Source organism: Narcine bancroftii, chromosome 6, assembly GCF_036971445.1.
Source record: "Narcine bancroftii isolate sNarBan1 chromosome 6, sNarBan1.hap1, whole genome shotgun sequence".
Lineage (NCBI taxonomy): Eukaryota > Metazoa > Chordata > Chondrichthyes > Torpediniformes > Narcinidae > Narcine > Narcine bancroftii.
In genome coordinates this window covers 31,665,570-31,684,162 of record NC_091474.1, presented here as the reverse complement: position 1 = coordinate 31,684,162, position 18,593 = coordinate 31,665,570, and the positions used below count along the sequence as shown (strand labels likewise).

The window sequence follows — 18,593 nt, the reverse complement described above, 5'->3', positions numbered from 1 at the left end:
AGATCGTGGAAGTGATTAGATTCTAAAGTGTCATAGGTCACAGTTCTGAAATGCATAATTTGTCACTTGACACCAGTTCCAAAGCCAGTCAGAGAACTGAATAAGACAGCAGAGAGTGGAACCATTCCATGAGCTCCTATGATTCAATTATTCATAATGAATATTTCCTGATAATTATCATCATGGAGAAAGATGATAGCTCTACACTCTAAGTTAGATGGTAGCATATTTACAATCTGCATTAATTATTTCAGGGATCAAAAGTAATTTATTCAAGTTTGCAGAGTAGGTGTTAAAACAGGGTGAGCCATGAGAAAGTCCAGAAAAGTGGGCAAAGGATTATTGACAGGTTATGTGAGTGGACCAAATATATGGTAACTGGAATATAAAGTAGGAAAATATTAATTCTTGTTGTGAGAATTTAAGTAATTATTTTAATATTAAACAAGCATTGGTGTGTCCTTGCACTAGAAACGCAAGGTTGCCCTGTAAAATTAGTAACCAAGTGGGTAGAATGTCTGCCTTAATTGCATGTGAGTTAGGGTGGTAGTGTAAGAATGTCTGGCAGCAATTATAAGGTACTTGTTGAGATATGTGTGCCTTTGCTGGGTCTCCACACCCAGGAAAAGATATATTCACATTAAGGTTGAATTTTGAAATGGGCAAATTACCTTAAGAAGGTGGAACTGAGTCACATACATTGGTCCTTTCCAACATTTGGGAGAATAAGAGCTAAGGAACAAATACAGTTCTGAGCAACCTCTTCTACTCCTGCCGATATTTCTCACCTGCTTGTCCATTCAAAATCTGGACGCTTCTGCACAGCAGGTAGACATCATGAAAGGTTAGACTGATAGCATCTTGGATGTGGGCTAAGGCAAGAGGAAGAACACTACTTCAAGAAAACTTTAAACACCAAATTTACTGAAGAGTGAAATGAGCTGCAATCCCCTTTAATGAATTAAAACAATCTTCTGAATGAAGAGCTGTGTCCTTGTCATATTTTTTGGTTCGATGCCATTAATGCTGCCAAAGGACAGACTGCAAAACAACTGATACAATTTGTTCTGTACTGAAATGAGATGACAGAACATCTTACATTCAATTTTGTATTATGCACTATCACGGACTTGAAATGCTTGGTTGTGTATTCCAAGGTATTTCTAACTACCTCCCATAATAAAAGGTAGAGTCAGTGCGTCAGAGCACAGAGAAGGTCACCTTACCAGTATTCAGAATCACAACATTTCACACTGTACTGACTGCTGTTATTTGCTCATTTGCAACCTGAGAGTGCTGAGCTGAATTTCTTGTCAGGCCAGCTGCTACGACAGCTTGTCATTCAACATGACATATATCAGTGAGGATTGTAACCGATATCATCCGTTCCTTCACATGTATACACCAGTGGCTTGGAAACTTGAGCAACTATACATTCTGGAATGGCCGCATGTTGGAGATGAATCCGTAGGCATCTGCCAATGCAACATTGAACTCTGACCTGGTCACAAATCAAACCTACCAAAGGTCAAGGAATCTTAACTAAATTCTGACACAGAAAGGGGGGTCCCATGAATTTCAGGTCAGGTGGCCACACTCTACCAGGTGCATCAATTCATACCTAGTTCTGCTCAGGGGCTTGGACTTACTTTGCTGGAAGTTTTTAAGAGAGCCCTATGGCCACTGAAGTTAGGCCACAAGCTTGTCATTGAGCTGGCAATCTGCAGATACCCGTTGAGAATAACCTAACAGCTCACAGGCAAAATAAATGCAAGATTGGGCTGACAGGGGTGCCAACAGCAGTCATCAAGTAAATGGTTGGAAGGAACTGAGAGGTGGCTGGAAAATGATGGAGATCCAAGGACAGATGCAGTCCAGACGAGGTTAGGAAGTAGCTGTACAGCAGAGGAGAATGATTTGTTGCTTTACTGAGAGAGAGAGAGAGAGAGAGAGAGAGAGAGAGAGTGGATGGCCATTGTCCCCTATTCATTTCAGTCCATTGTCCCAACACCACTTCAGAGTTTCATCAATTTTCACCTGAATCTATTCTCTCCACATTCCAATCAATTCCCCCTCAGATTCTACCATTCACCTACACACAAGAGGCAATTTACAGGGATGAATTAACCTGCTAACTGCACACTTTTGGGATGTGCAGGCAAACAAATTTCCATGCAATCACAGGGAGAATATGCAAATATCACAGAGGCTGGTTCAAGCCCAGGTCTTAGGGGCTGCGAGCCAGAATCTATTCTAGCTGCCCCACTGTGCCACCCAGTTCTATAAAGTTGATTTCTTAAAACTTTGCTTTGAATCACACAAAATTTATGATGCCATTCAACCTGTTGTGTTTGCACTGGTTGAGAAAGAGTTGTCAATTAAATCCCACCTCCCTGGAATATATCTGTGGCCCTGCTGCTTTATGACTCTTCAGATGTACATCTGTCAAGTCAAGTTTATTGTCATCTGACAACCCGACGAAACAGCGTTCTCCAGTCCTTGGTGTAAAACCTGCAGACACACCACTAGGCATAGCACATATACAGACAAACAATGCATATGCAGGACAAATAAATAAATATTGCTTTGAACATGACATGTTTATGAAATCAGGAACAGAAGAATCTCTGCTCTCAAATGTCTCCCTCCTGGATTTTTCTTCCCATTGTTACTTGGCGCCATTGAGTCACAGAGAGAAATACTGAGTCACAGAGAGAAATACCATAGAAACAGGCCTCATGATCCATTGAATCCACGCCAACCATAAACAAACTTTTTAGTCTTGTCCAACTTGTCATCACCCTCCCCAATCCTCACTCGCCTCAGATAATACCACACTTGCTGACAAACTGGGGGAAAGTTCCAGCACCCAATTAACTTCCCGACCCACATGTCTTTGAGAGGTGGGATGAACCCTGTTCAGTCTCAGGGAGCTCATGGAAGGTCTGCACAGACCACATTGCAGGTAAGGATTGAACTTGGGTTGCTAGAGCTGTGAGGCTACAGTTCAACCAGCTGTACCCCAATTCCCGAAAGCCAAGATACGATGTGCTATCGAGATTTATGAACTTGAAAGTCTTCCTGATGTGCTAGATACACTTTACAAATAACATCAAATGATCCACAAAGAAATCCACTTAATATCAATAATACTTGTGGCCTAGATATTTGCTGGTCACTATCTTGGCAACTTCAGCATTTTTTCTACAGTTTCCAGAATGTAAATTGATATTTGTTCGTGATTTAGTAAGAATAATAAAGATACTGAAGACAAAAAAATTTACAGATCTATAAACAGTGAATGATTTCAAAATGCATTATTATGGCATTTCACTGTTTTAGCATATTTATTAAATGGATGTTAAAAGGTAGACCAAAATGCATGCAAAGGAGTAACTCACATATCCATTGAGACTTTGACAAACTCAAGATTCAAGTTCAAGTTTATTGTCACACATACCAGGGTACATTTTGCGAACAGCTCAGCTGGTCCATCCATATGTAGCACAACGGTAAAAAAACAGAGCATCATGCAGAGGTCCAGAAAGATCAGAAGAGAGCAAGGGGAGCTTTACTTTACTAGTCTAAGTCCATTCAGGAGTCCAATAACAGTGCAAAAGAAACTGTCCTTGAATCCTGTGGTGAATGATCTCATACTCATGAATCTTCTTCCTGATGGGAGGAGCATGAAGAGGGTGTGGCCGGGGTGTTACAAGTCTTTCAATATGTTTGCTGATTTTCCGAGGCATTGGTAATTGTTGATGAAGTGGAATCGGGTTCGTATAATGGTCTGAGATGCATTCATAACTCTCTATTGTTTCTTACAGTCTTTGGCGGAGCAGTTCCTATACCATGCAGTGATGCATCCTGATAGGATGCTTTCAGAGATGCATCTGTAGAATTTGTTGAGGGACACAGGTGACACAGGTGACGAGTCTTCTGAGGAAATAAACTTACTGGTGCGTTTTCCTAGCCTTTTTTTTTGTCAACGTGGATTGACCAAGACAAAATGTTGAAGATGTTTACTCTTAGAAACGTAAAGCTTGTGTTCTCTCCACCTCAGCATCTTTGCTATGGACAGGCGATTGAGCTCCACCACACTTCTGGTCATCTATGATCAGCTCTTTCATCTTGCATGAAGCCACTAGTCCCGTTGTTTCCCTTCTATATCTGACTTGTCATTGACTTAGGTCTGGCCTACAACGATGGCAGGTGTTATCTGCAAATTTATGGATGGTGGAGGAATTGTGTTCGGCCACTCAATCGCTGGTGTACTGGGACTGTAGACAGTGGTTAGGTACACAGCCTTGTGGGACATCAATGTTAAGGATGATTCTGGAGAAGATGCTGTCACTAATTCTCACTGATTGCTGTCTGCATGAGAGGATGTCATTGATCCATTTGCAGAGAGTGGTGCTGAGTCCAAGGTCATGTAGTTTGGGGATGAGTTTATTCAGCTCTATAGTGTTGAAGGTGGAGCTGCAATCAATGAATAGGTGACTTTGTTCTCCAGGCACTCCAGGGTAGATTGTTGGAGTAGGTCAAGGCTGAGTGGAGGCTTGAAGCTAATATTGCCAGTCATTATTTCTTGATTTTGGCATTTGTAGACTAAGGAAAGTAAGTCATAATCAAATGTAATAAAATATTACTAAAATTTAAAACCAATAATTTTATATGCATGAAATATCATTTAAATGATTTATATGGATGCATCTTTGGCTTGGCTCTGTGATTGGTTTACTGGTGTTTTATTTCCTTTCTCTAATTATTTCTCACTGATAGTTATGCCTTCAATTACCCTGAGAATGAGCTCTCTCCACTTCACTTGTCAATTTGAGGTAAACTTCCAAAAACATTAGATTGCTTTGGATAGATATTTGGCCATTCCATCTTCTCCTTTAGTTAACATCCCTTCTCTTTTAGATCACATTTCTCTGTCAAGCTTTGGGATAATTTTCCATGTAAAGATACTATATAAATTCAAAGTATTGGAGCTTGGGCATTTCTTACAGCAGGAAAAGAACAGCAGCTTGGGGCTGATGGTCTTTATCTCCAGTACGTTGACCACCATTCCTGCCTGAAAATCTCAACCAGTATTGTGGAATAAATAAGAGCATTCTGCATGACTATAATTCATTGTGAGGTTTCCTGAAATTTATTAAGCAGTGTTCTGTGTGAAGTGAGAGAATATCAGACATTGCTCTATGTCTCGATAAATAAATCTCAACCTTCCTGGATAAAATTTGCCTTCCTTACTACCTACTCAACTTGCAAGTTAACCATTAAGGAATCCTGGACTGAAACTCCATGACCCCCTTTGAACCTCTACTCTCTGAGTGTTCTCCCCATTTAGAAAATAGCCGACGCCTTTATTCCCTCTACCATACATATTCTGGACTTTTGACATTTTGGACTAATACCCAGCACATTTTCAGTTCGCACAGTTTAACACTGCTCAGTATTATGATACATTTTCCATTGAATGAGCTTAAAGGGAGCATTGGAACTGAGGAACCGGTGACTTTGAAGGGAGCTTGCGAACTGGGTCCTTTTATGCTCCTTATGAATGAGGCCCAAGTGAGTTTAAAAAGAACATGGAAGCCTTGATCCTGATGAGTTCATAGGAGACCATGGCCAACAGTGAATCTCAAGGAAACATAGCAAACATCACTTGGTGAGGCAGATGCCAAGCCATCAGGATTTCTGAAGCGAGAGAGTGGATTATTGAAGGCTTTTTTGAGTATGATTGCTGATAAACCGTGTATTGTTTGAACTTCTATCAAATCTCTACCACCTGCAAGGCAGAGGAATGAAATACAAGTGCCAAGGGCATCCAAAAACATCCCAGTTGTAACTGTGAACATGCCTTGTTATTGTATCACTCTTCTGATAATTTTCTCCATGAAAATGAGGGCTTGAGAGTTGCATCATGAAATGGACAATGATTTGTTGAAAATACTTTTCAATCATATTGCTCAAAATAGTAATATATGGAGCTCGAGGGACGCCATAGCACAATGCTGCTACAAATTTGTAATTTTTTTTTACGGTGCTCTTCACCACCATCTTGTAATCACTCGTAAAGACACTGGGTTATAATCAACTCACGGTTTGACCCAGATCAGCTTATAAAGTAATCAAAGAGGATGTTTTCAGCATGAGGCCACACTGCATTAATTAGCTGTTATCTTTCCTTTTATTCATCAAGGAAAAAAAGTGTCACAAATATGAAGAAGAGAATCTAGATAAAGGTGCTGCTGGATTACTAGGCAGTTGGCCCTTTCATGCCAAGCCTTCGCCTGGAGGCCGGCTATCAGGGCAACACTTTTCGCGAGCAGCCCGAAAGGCTGCTTTTGCTTCGCATTCATATTGAGCGGCACCTCATAGCGCCCTCCGGAGCCGATGGAGGTGGGGTGACTGGTGCTGTGGTGCTGCCCAGCGTATATACACAGCAGAGCAATGGCTGTCTTCCCTACCCATAATCCCCCACACAGCTGGAACCACTCTGTATTTGAGCCTCTGATGGGCGGCCCCGAAGGCTGAAGTGGCCCAGTGAGGTGCAGGAGCGCCCAGCAGGGCTATTAGGCTACCCCTGCCCTGACGGCCCCCACAGACTCCCCCTGCCCTGATGGTTCCTGCCAGCCCTGAAGGCACCTGCTGGGCCCCCACCCCCCATCCTGAGGGGTCATGGACGGAGAGGGGTGAGTGGGGAGATGAGTCGCAGGCTGACGGCATCATCCCGGCATCATCAGGTCACCCCTAGCCAGTCGCTTGCAGCGGCATTACTTTCATGTGAGGCGGCGGAGATGATCCTTCCCCGAGAGGGATTGCAGTCAGCACCTTGGAGCCGGCCATGGCACATTCATGGAGGTAAGTCTCCCGACATAAGGGCGGAGAATCTCCGCCTTTATACTCGGGCTTTTTTACTGCATGAAAGGGCCTAGTGTTGCCTATGCAAAGGATTGTTTTTTTTGGATTTCGCTTCAACAGCATCTTTGAGTTATAGAGCACAGACTATTATTTAGATGGGGAGAAAATTCAAATTTCTGAGGGGCAAAAGGACTTGGGAGTCCTTGTGCATGATACTCCAAAGGTTAACCTCCAGGTTGAGTCGGTGGTGAAGAAGGAAAATGCAATATTGGCATTGATTTCTAAAGATGTGGGTGGCATTGGAAGATTTACTAGAATGATACTAGGAATGAAAGGGTTACTATATGAGATATGATTGACAGCTCTTGGACTGTACTCATTGGAATATAGAAGAATAAGTGGGTACCTCATAGAGGCATTCTGAATGCTAAGGCATAACTTCAGGATAGGAGGGCATCAATTTGAAACAGAGATGTGGAAAATTGTCTTTAGTCATGAATCTGTGGAAACAAGGCAATTGAGGCAGACATTGACAGTATTTGATTAGTCAGGGCACCAAGGGTTACGGAGAGATAGCCAGGGAGCAGGGCTGAGTGGGAGGATGAATTAGCTCATGATTAGAATGGTGGAGCAGACTCGATGGGCCATTGGGCCGACTCTGCTCAGATATCTTGTGATTTTGTGAAAAGGACTTGCAGTCCAATTTACCCATGCCAAGACCAAGTTGCCCTACCTGAACTAGTGCCATTTGCCTGAGTTTGGCCATGTTCCTCTAATCTTCTCAATCCATGTACCTGTCCACCTGTCTCTTGAACATTATAATCTTCGCTGCCTCCGTCACTTTCCTCTGGCAGATTGTTCCATGTAACCATAACTTTCTGGTGTAAAAATGTTACCCCCCTCAGAACCCCTTTAACCTTAAACCTATGCCTTCTAGTTTTACACTTCCCTATCATTGGAAACAGACTGCGACCATTCACCTTGTCTATGCATCTCATGATTTTATAAGATAACCTCTCAGTCTCCTATACTCCAGGGAAAAAATACCTTATAAATCATGCCCCTCCAATCCTGGTAACATTCTTTTGAGTCTTTTCTGCATAATGACATCCTTTCTACAGTCAAGAAACCAGAACTGCACGCAATACTCCAAGAGTGGTCTCACCAACATCTTAAGCAGTTGTACTCAACTATGACTGATGAAGGGAAGCATGCTTCGTCATGATCTTGTCTACCTGTTATGCTACTTTCAAGGAACGATATACCCGTATCCCTAACAGTCTCTGTTCTGCCACATTCTCATCCTCATATTTACTGTGTAAATCTTGCCCTGGTTTAACTTACCAAGTTATATTCCATTCCAAGTTTTTGGTGTCATTCCCAAATTACTAACTACAATCTCATCCAGATCATTAATATAGATGATGAACAACAGCGGACCCAGCACCAATCTCTGTGACACACCATTAATCACAGTACTGTATTCTGAAAAATATATTAATAATGCAAATAACATTATTTTTTCTGAGTTTATTCAGAATGGTTCAAACTTAGAGATTTAGATTCCACTACCCTGACATTGAATAGTCGTATTCCTGAACTTGCAAAGAATGTCCAGTTGAAGAATATGTTCGTAAATAAAAACAGAAAATGCAAAAAAAAACACTCAGCAGGTCTGGCTGATTCTGTGGGACGAGAAACAGAGGGGTCAGGATTCCAGATTTGGGAGACTGGGGTAACTGGCATTTAGTGAAATCCTGTTGGATTCATTCTGGAATAATTGTGACGGCATTCACCAAAAGATTTGTTTTATCCTTTCAAGGGCCCAGCATGATCAAAGTTAAAAGGAGTGGCACATGCTGCTTAGTGATATATTCTCAGTATTGTAGACAGACATGAGTATCGAGACACTTCAGAAACTATTCATCTGATGGGATATACATTGCACCAATAGAGTTGCAGCAGGAAAAATTACCATATCACTTTCAATTGGAGAAAATAGATATTTGCTTTTCATAAAAGGTGAGAACTCAGATAATGGATATTCAACCTATAATAATGGTCACCTTTTTTAAGCGTTGTTTTCTTGATTTGTTACACAGAAGGGTTGGAACAAGCAATTTTCTCACTACCAAAAGAATACAATTTAAAAATTACTTACTACATTATTCAGATGGTTCCAACCCTCTAGTTCAGCCTCTTCTGTTTGTTTCTCAGATTTCACAATAAACTGCTTAATGTTAGACACAAGACAAGTGACAAAGGGCCATAAAATAAAAGAAAGCAAATTGAAACTGCCATTGGACTCAAGTGCAAACGACCGCCAGGCCCTGATTGTCTACTGTCCAGCTCCAATCCTAGATGCCAAAGGCTGGTGCTTGAAAGCACGACAATTTACATTTTACAGAGCAAAAATGTGAATGAAACAGGACTTGAATATACCAGGAAAAACTTTTTTTTTGTAATTTGTGAAGTATGTTCAATATATCAAGGGTTAAGGTGCTTTTTCTTTCCCCCTCGAACAGTCTATTGTTGTAGCACAGTCACTACCCAGTAATGAATTGAACTGATGTCCAACCATTCAGGATCTCTTTTTCAATTAATTTCAAATTCTTGTCAAGAAAGTAACATAATATTTTCTTCATAAAAATTGTTCAGTCATCTGTTACCAATTTGCAAACAATAACATAGTAACAGTGGAAATGGTAATGGAAATAAAACATCAAGCACAATATTTTTGATTTCTCTCTTTCTGGAACTAAGTTTCCAAACAAAAGTAAAACCAAAAATATTTGCTGGATCAGATAACATCTGCAGAGTGTGAAGTAAATTTAACCTTTCAACCTAATGGTCAATTGTCACTGAGAATGAAGGTTAATCAATCTGATATGTTCATTCTGTTTTTCTTCTTAAAGGCTCTACACATGCATTTCTTTCCGGTTTCTAGTATTCACAGTCAGTTTCTTGTTTAATACATTTCCGAACACTATTGCATTGCCTGCACTTAGTTTAATCAGATAGACAGATGTACAGACAACACCTCATGCTCCTTTTTCACTCGTGTTTTTGAAATAAGTGTCAAAAATAGTGATAATTCTGGAGCCCTTGATTTGGTCATAGAGAATAAATGATAACATAAATCAAAGTAGTCTTTAGTTAATTGAGCAGTACATCATACACAGGGCAATATTTTTATTGTTATGTAAAATTTAAACTTCCGTATTTCTACAATGCACTAATCCAATTGAATTTTGAACTGAATACAACATCTGACCAGTTAACTAGTCAAGAGATGGTGACACCAGGCAAATTTATGTTCAGGTGCCACAATTCTAACAAGATGTTTATTCAAAGGGTGTTTATTTTTAGAAAGTGAACCTCATTAATTGTTAACACTATCTATTGCACTTGGAAGTTTTAGAGCTTTTGGTGAGATATATTCTCACATTCATACTAATAACAAATGCGGGAGACTCAATAAACGGGTCAATACATTCTATACTTGTTTTCTTTAAATGTGTTATCCCCCCCACTTCTTCAGATAGCAGACAGAAATTTTGTACAAAAAATATAAGAAGCTGAAGAATTCAAAAGATCAGGTAACATCCATGCATTTAGATAATCAGGGCTTCGTGTCACAACTTATCCTCAAGACATTGTGTAAACAGTTATCAGTTTCTTCAGTGAAGAATCTACCTTAAACATTATTGAACATTTATCAACAATAAATATTTAATAACAGGTAGAAGCGGTGCAAGACGCAGATTGAATCAGTTGCCTCCAAAGTTAAGGTTCTCAACTGACGATGTGTTGATAAATGATCCCAACCCAAAATGTCGACTGATACAGGGACCCGACCCAAAGCGGTGACTGATATCTCGATAAAGGGATCCGACCCAAAGCGTTGACTGGCCGTTTCATTCCATGGAGGCTTCCTGACCTGTTTGAGATCCTTCAGCCTCTCGTTGTTTGCTCAAGATTTCAGCAGTGCAGTTTTGGCATTTCTTTACTTTCTTTTTAACTATTTTTATTGAGTTTCACACATAAGCATAAGTACAGAGTTGACAATTACTTAATAATTCATTTGTATACAAGTAAGCACACGTATTTCTCTTCAGGAATTTTGTGTAATTCTCATCATGAATAGTTAATCATCCACAAATCAGTTTCAACCTAAGAAACATGCTTAGTCGGGTTGTTTACTCTATTCTTATTGCATACAAGTTATCTTCAAGCCGAAAAGGAATTACCTCCAGCAATTCCAATGCTTTGATGTTCTCCAACAGAACATCCTATCATTTTCAGTTTAACAATCTTAATTGTTTGTAAGAAAATAGTATTACTTAAAGTGCTGGATAGGAGTACTGGGAAATGCAGCATTGTTTTGACTATTTAAAATTGTTTACAAGAATTGAGAAAATAGTCTTTACACTATCTTTCTGCGGTACTGGGCCAACATAAAATATTTAATAACTGGTGGAAGCAATGCAAGACACAGAAGACAACTCCTCCCCCACCCCCCAAAAAAACAATGCTTTTTATCCAATAAAAAAATCATTTGCATTTATAGAGTCATACACCATGAAGAAATAAGCTCTTTGGTTTGCTGCATTTGTGCCATCCCTGAAGCACGTACCCATGCTCATCTCAATTTTCCTCTCCTATTCTCATCAACTTCTCACCTGCCCCGTCCCAATTTTCTTGCCTTCCACATTTCCAAAGGTCAATTTATGGTAGTCAGTTAATCCCCACATCCTCCTGGCAGGAAACTAGAGCACCCAAAGGAAATGTGGGGAATGCACAAACTCCACACAGACAATATCCTGGATCAGGATCAATCTAGGGCCCTGAAGCTGTGAGGCAGTAGTGATAACCACTGAATCAATGGTTTCTCCAAAAATAATTCAATAGATCATAATTTTGGCCCATTTTCCACAAAAGGTTTAAGATTGCTTTATAAAAGCAATTATTACACTTTGATAAAGTCTCATCATTTTGTAATCTTTTCTCACATCAGTGTGGTTAACCAAGTCAGAGGAGTCAATTTATAGCATATCAGTTGATTTCTGTGTCGCAACCTACTGATCAGTTCATTATACATTTTGAAGTAAGCCTCCCCATATGTCACATCCGCCTTTCAGATTCAGGATAAAATGTGCCATCTTTTAGCTCTGCTGCTGAGAGGATCATCTTGCAGAAGAGCTGTGTTGCTGGTAGCCAAACCTTGGACTAAATTGCTTGCAATTCAGGGGAACCGTCAGCAACCTGCTGCCTAGTGAAGCATCTCGCATAACAATGAACATTGTAATAGGCAAGAATAAAGGAAAGCTATGGGTCAAGTACACATTTAGAACCAAAATACAAAGGAATCCAATAATGTCAATTCAGAATTAAACAGAACTTAAATAATGTGCAGTGGACTATTTCTCAAGACTTGAGTTTTGACTTTGTTTAAACCAGGATACAAAATTCAATTTAGATAGTCCAATCAATGTTTGCTTCAGCAAGTATCACAATAACCAAATTGTAGATCAAAGTTGCATCTGCTCATTATTAAATGCGGATTATAAAATAATAGAAAATTTATTAGCGAATAGGTTGGCAAAAATTTTTACTGAAGTTCATAAATATGGATTAGACTGGATTTGTTAATAAAAGAAAATCAGTGGATAATACACATCTAGCACAAAAGAGAGGGGAATTAAGTGTAGCAGTCGCTTTAAATGCAGAAAAAAGTGCTTGATAGATCAGAATAGGACTTTCTGTTTAAAGTTCTTGAAAAATTTGGGTTGGACCAAATATTTGCAAATTGGATTAATGCTTTATATAATGGACCAAAAGCTAAGGTCATAACAAATGGGCAGATATCTGCACATTTTCATTTAACTAGATCTAGTAGGCAAGGGTGCTTTATTTATTTGAGCAATTGAACCACTTGGAGAACTGGTTCAATCTGACCCTGATATTAAAGGTTTTAAAATTAACCGAGAAGAATATAAGAAGTTTATTTGTAGATGACGTATTAATTTAATTGGCAGACAGAAAGGCTTATTATGTAAACTATATTTAAGATTAAAAGAATATGGGATAGTATCTAGTTATAAAGTAAATTGGGATAAAAGCAAAATTATGCCTCTTACGAGAGGTGACTATACTCAGTGTCAAAGAGATACCAAATTTAAATGACCAATAAATGGAATAAAATATTTAGGAATAAGGGTAGATAATAATTTAAATAATCTATTTAAATTAAATTATTCCCCTTTACTTAAGAAAATTAATGAAGATTTGAAAAAATGGGTGGAGTTGCCAATAAGAGAAAAGTTAATTGTATTAAAATGAATATATTTCTGAGATTGCAATTCCTTTTTCAAGCATTGCCGATGTCCTTACCACAGAATTGTTTTCAGGAATTAAATAAATATGTAAGGACATTTCTTTGGAAGGGAAAGATGTCAAGGGTTTCCTTTGGAAAATTATCATGGAAATATGAACTAGGAGATCTACAACTTCCAAATTTTAAAAATTATTATAAGGCAACACAAATGAGATTTCTCTCTTTCTTTTGAGGAGGGAGAGAAACCAGCCTGGATTAAGATAGAGATGAAAAAGACACCAGAAGATTTTATATATAAATGGGAACTGAGATTAATATTTGGTGATAGGGAAACTCTATTATTGAAGCAGTTGATTAAGATATGGTATAAAACGAATACTGAAATGGGAACCCTGGTTTAGCTAAAATAGACTTATCCCATTTATAATGAATATTTCATTTTCTAAGGGAATTAGAAATGTAGAAGATTGTTATGAAGGAGGAAATGTAATGTCATTTTACAATTACAATTTAAATATAGGATACAAAATAATACAATATTTTGTTATTATCAAATAAAAGCATATTTACAAGATTAATTGGGTCCAATAATGTTATTTCCTAAAAGTAGTGAAATAGAAGCCTTGATTTGTAATAGATTTATTAAGAAACTCAAAAGCAGGAAACTCATAGATCTAGATAGAGATGGGAGATATATTTAAATATTATTTATTAAGGAGAAAAATTAGTTGGAATTATGTCTAGATAGTATGACAAATACAATAAATGTTAGATATAGATTGGTTCAGTATAATTTTTTACAGCAATTATATCTTACCCCACAAAAATGAAATAGATTGAAGTCATATCTTTCAGATCAAGTTTTTAGATGAAGCCAAGAGATTGGTACTTTTTTACATTCTACATGGTCATGTCCAAAATTGAGTCCATTTTGGATAGACTTAGGAACTTTTTTGGAATAAAATACAAGAGTTAAATTTCCACATGCTCCAATGTTATTTTTACTGGGTAATATTTCAGGGATAGGACCAAAATTAAAACAGAATTTACATCAAAAAGAATTTGTAAAAATTGCATTAGCAGTTGCAAGAAAATGTATAGCAATGACATGGAAATCAGATTCTCATTTAGGTTTGGAAAGATCGCATGTGGAAATTCATAGCTGTATACCTCTTGAGAAGATTACATATAACTTGAGAAATAAATATGATAATTTTTTGAAAATTTAGTGCCTATATTTACATACTGTAGGTATAAATTTATAAATGACTTTCCCTCAACCTCGTGAAACTTCGTTAACTCCTTGGAATAAATAAACAGATAAAATTGAAAAAGGTTAGAATCAAGTGAAGGACAACCAAGTCTACCTCTTTTTTTCTTTCTTTACTAATTGTATTCTTTTTCCTTCTCTCTTTTTTTCTTTTCTATCCCTATTTGGGTTATTATTTGGGGGGGAGAGGGTTTGGGGAATTTATTTTTATTTTATCTTTTAGTTTTATTTTGTAGGGTTTTATAAAACCATCATATAAAATGGATTTGATATGAATTACATTATTGTGTTTTGACATGAACACATGTATGGAAAATTTAAATAAAATATTCAAAAAAAATCTGCATCTGTGAGAAGAGAAACAGCTACTCTCTCAGGATGATGACCTTTCTTCAGAAGTGTAACTGTGGATGTAACTATCCAATCTGTCTTTTCTGCTGTTTCTACTTACCATGAGATCTTTTCTTTATTGAAAAATGTTCAATAAGCAAATAAAGATAGATTCTTCATTCAAGTAAATGATAACTTTTCACATGATGCCAGTTGTAAAACACAGCATGCTACGTTTACTCCTAAATAGACGCAATGACTCAGGTATCTGCCTCATCTTGATTGTTGCAGGACCATTCAGATGTTAATACCTCACAAATGTGTGCTCCAACAAGGCAATGATCAACTAACAGATTACCAATGCATAACTAACCATTCTAACAACTCCAGTTCTTTTTTTAAGGCATAGCTCGTTTCTGCTAAAACTAGCTGGGGGAGGAATAAAATAGGATATTGATGGGTGGCTTATCAATCAAATAGGAATTGGAATTGTACAAATATATTTATGATTGTACTCACAGGGTTGCACTTTAGCTTTTTTACATAAAGCAGGTCTACACTTTATTTTCTGCAAGATTTTTCTCTCCCCATCCAGGAATGTCTTTTACTAATTTCTTTTCTCAGTTAAACAGCACTCACTCTTCTGTCACCAGAGTCTTAAACTTTTGAACCCTGTCAGCAAAAAATTCCAACAAAATGTAACCAAAGATTCACAGGGGAACAATTCAGCACCATCAAAATGAACTGCTGCAATACATTAGTGTCGACGTGCAGCGCGGTGAATATTGAGCTCTGTGTGCAGTAATTGTCACGATGACAGAGCTGGGAAAGCTCTTTATAATTAGGATGGTTGTTTTGTCATGTGTAATGATCTGGAGAGGAGTCAGGGAGGGTAGAGGAACGAGAGTTGCTTATCCCTGCAGCCTCGAGACAGAGCCGGACGGCAGCTGGTGGATTGGCTCAGCAAGCCACCCATCAGCTGTCAGAGAATTGCGCAGCAGAGTCTTGGACGAAATAAAGCCCATCAGTGAAATAATGAGCAAGGTAATATTCCCCCAGAGACTTCCTGCAGGTTCTGTGAAGCCCACTGCAACTGTCCAACAACTTGCTTTTAGGAGCCACATTTTATCCATTGATATGGGACATTTTTTTTTGTTTTGCGCTGAGCTGAGCAGAGGAAAAGAAAGTTAATTTAAATGTGCATTTTTCTTGCCAGCGTGACATGTTATGCCCATTCTTTCTTGTTTTGGAGTTTTAGTAAACCTACATTTATGATTCTCTTCTAGTTCATTAAATATCCAGCTGTGAAAATGATAGCATTTAACAACTGGCCAAAAGAAATCTCATACTTTAATTATGTGAAGTCATGTTAAATTCTGTCTTTTCTACAAGCTTTCAATGCAGTGATAACTGAGGTTTCACAGCTGCCACACTCAGTGCTCTTAGGTCTTCATTCAAAGAATGATTTGACTGTTTTGCCATTAAACCTTTGAACACACTTCCCTTGTTTCTTTGGATCTTTTAGAAGAATGTGGCATTTTTATTAAGAACTAATGGATTCCATATCTTGACAAGCAGTGGAATGGCTGATTGAAGAATCCAAAGTGAAATCTGTCAATGTTGCCATGCCACATTTCTCCACGAGAATCCAAAAATAACTGATTATTATACCTTATGCACACAATGTAGTGCTTTATATTTTAAACAGTATTTTTCTAATAAGCATCTTTTTGAAACATATTTCTCTGCAGCTCTTACCACCTCAGTAACTACTATTGCTTCAACATTGCATTCACATTATTATGACCATATGAAGTTATCCCTCATAGTCTGGCTTTCCTTCATCAAAAAATTATGATAGCTTTCAGCTGTTTGGTCAAGATTGATTGAATTTGCTTTGTTGAATAAGAAAACAAGCTGGTTACATAAGCTTCGATGTTGTAAGCCATCTTGCAGGGGCTTTTCCTTGTGCACCTGTCTGTCTGCATGAAAAGCCGTGCTACAAAGACAACATCAGGAATGGCTATGACTGGATTAAATAGCCAACTGACATGGAGTCTGTTCACACATGACTAAAAACCACTCTTTGATGAACTGAAGGAGAGTGTCATTTACGAAGCTATAGGCTGAAAAAATATATTTGAGAAATTGACAATGCAAAAAAGATCATAGCTGTCAATAACCTTATTGTGTATATGTGTGCCTATTATATTTTCCATTATAAATAACATATGCTTCCCTGTGTCATTATAATTAAAGTTAGTGATATGATTTTGTGATATGAGGTAAAATGTGTTATGCTACAAATACCATACAGCATATGCATCCAGCACAAACATCTTCAATGACTGTATTGTCCTTCAAAATTGCATGATTTTGAATAATTCATCCATAAGGCCAAGAGATATAGAAGCAGAGTTAGGCCATTCAGCCCATCGAGTCAACCCCACCATTTGAATCCTAGCTGATGTATTTTTCCTCTTAACCCCATTCTTGTGCCTCATCCCCGTAACCGTTGATACTAATCAAACGCTGATCAACATGATACACAAAAGTCTGCCAATGCTGCACATGTAGTAAAAACACAGAAATACTGGAGGAACTCGGCAGGTCTTGCAGCATCCAGAAGAGGTAAAGATGTATTTACTGACATTTCGGGCCTGAGGCCTTCCTCAAGGTTAAGCGTAAAAGATGGACATAAAGAATAGTGAAAATGCCAGGGAGAGGAGTACAGATCAAACGACAAAAGGTGTTAATTGGATATGGTAAGAAGACAGGAAAGAGGAAAGGTGGAAATTGATTGGGGGAGAGGGGATGTTTTTGGCTCTGTGAAAGGAAACAGGGAAAAGGGGAGAGAGAAAGAAAGATGGGAGGTAGAGGAAAGGAGACATAGGGAAAGATAGGTTGGAGAGACTCACGGAAACTGATGTTGATGCCATCCAATTGCAGGGTGCCCAGCCAGAATATGAGGTTTTGTTCCTTCAATTTGTGGGTGGTAGGGGAGGACAATGGGAATCCTGTCCTTGTTGTGCATGAGGGGCAGAGGGGGCCAGGGAAGATGTGCAGGTAATGGAGGATATGCAGGTGAGAGCTGAGTTGATGGTGGTAGAGGGAAAGCCACGTTGATTGAGAAAGAGGACATCTCTGATGATCTGGCATGGAAGTCCTCATTCTGGGAGCAGCTGCAACAGAGATGGAGGAATTCAGAGGAAAGAATGGAATCCGTGCAGGGGACAGGGCATGAAGAGATGTCATCGAAGTAGCTGTGGGAGTTGGTGGGTTTGTAGAAGATGCCTGATGAGCATTTGTCTCCCAAGTGGAGACAGAGAGATCAAGAAAGGGGACAGTGTTGTGAGAGATGAGCCAAGTGAATTTAAGTTTGGGGTGGAAGTTGACAGCAAAGTGGATAAAGTCAACAACCTCATCACAGGGGCAAGTGGCAGCACCGAAGTAGTCATTGATTTAGCGGAGGAAGATTTGAAGTGCTATGCCTGTGTAGGCTTATAGCATGAACTGCTCCATGTAGCCAACAAAAACATAGGCATAGCTGGGGCATTGACTTTTCCAGTTTCCATTAGCTTTCTGCAACTTTCCCTCTGTTTCCTTTACTCCACCTCTGGCTCTCTTTCTTCCCTTTTCCCTCTATCTCCTTTCCCCTAGTTCTGCTTCTCCTGAGCCCCAAACACCTCCTCCCCCAGTCAATTCTCAACTTTCCTCTCTCCTGTGACCCATTCATATCCAATTAACACCTTTTATCAGCTGATCTATACTCCTTCCCCTACCTAT

General features: G+C 38.7%; 1 protein-coding gene across 13 annotated transcripts in view; it reads left to right on the top strand.

The window, feature by feature from the left end:
• The window catches only part of LOC138735929 (teashirt homolog 2), a 491,059-nt gene that overhangs the window by 342,318 nt on the left and 130,148 nt on the right, over nucleotides 1–18,593 (top strand). For 8 of the 13 annotated variants that reach the window (XR_011340011.1, XR_011340005.1, XR_011340006.1 and 5 more), the window contains exons 1-2: nucleotides 2,763–2,965; nucleotides 3,828–3,959. The exons of 1 other annotated variant lie outside the window; for it this stretch is intronic. The gene's annotated coding sequence lies outside the window, so the exon portion shown is untranslated. Of the gene's footprint in view, nucleotides 1–2,762; nucleotides 2,966–3,827; nucleotides 3,960–9,087; nucleotides 9,444–18,593 lie in introns of those variants that run through there. 4 more of the 13 variants (XR_011340016.1, XR_011340014.1, XR_011340015.1 and 1 more) reach the window with 2 other exon arrangements.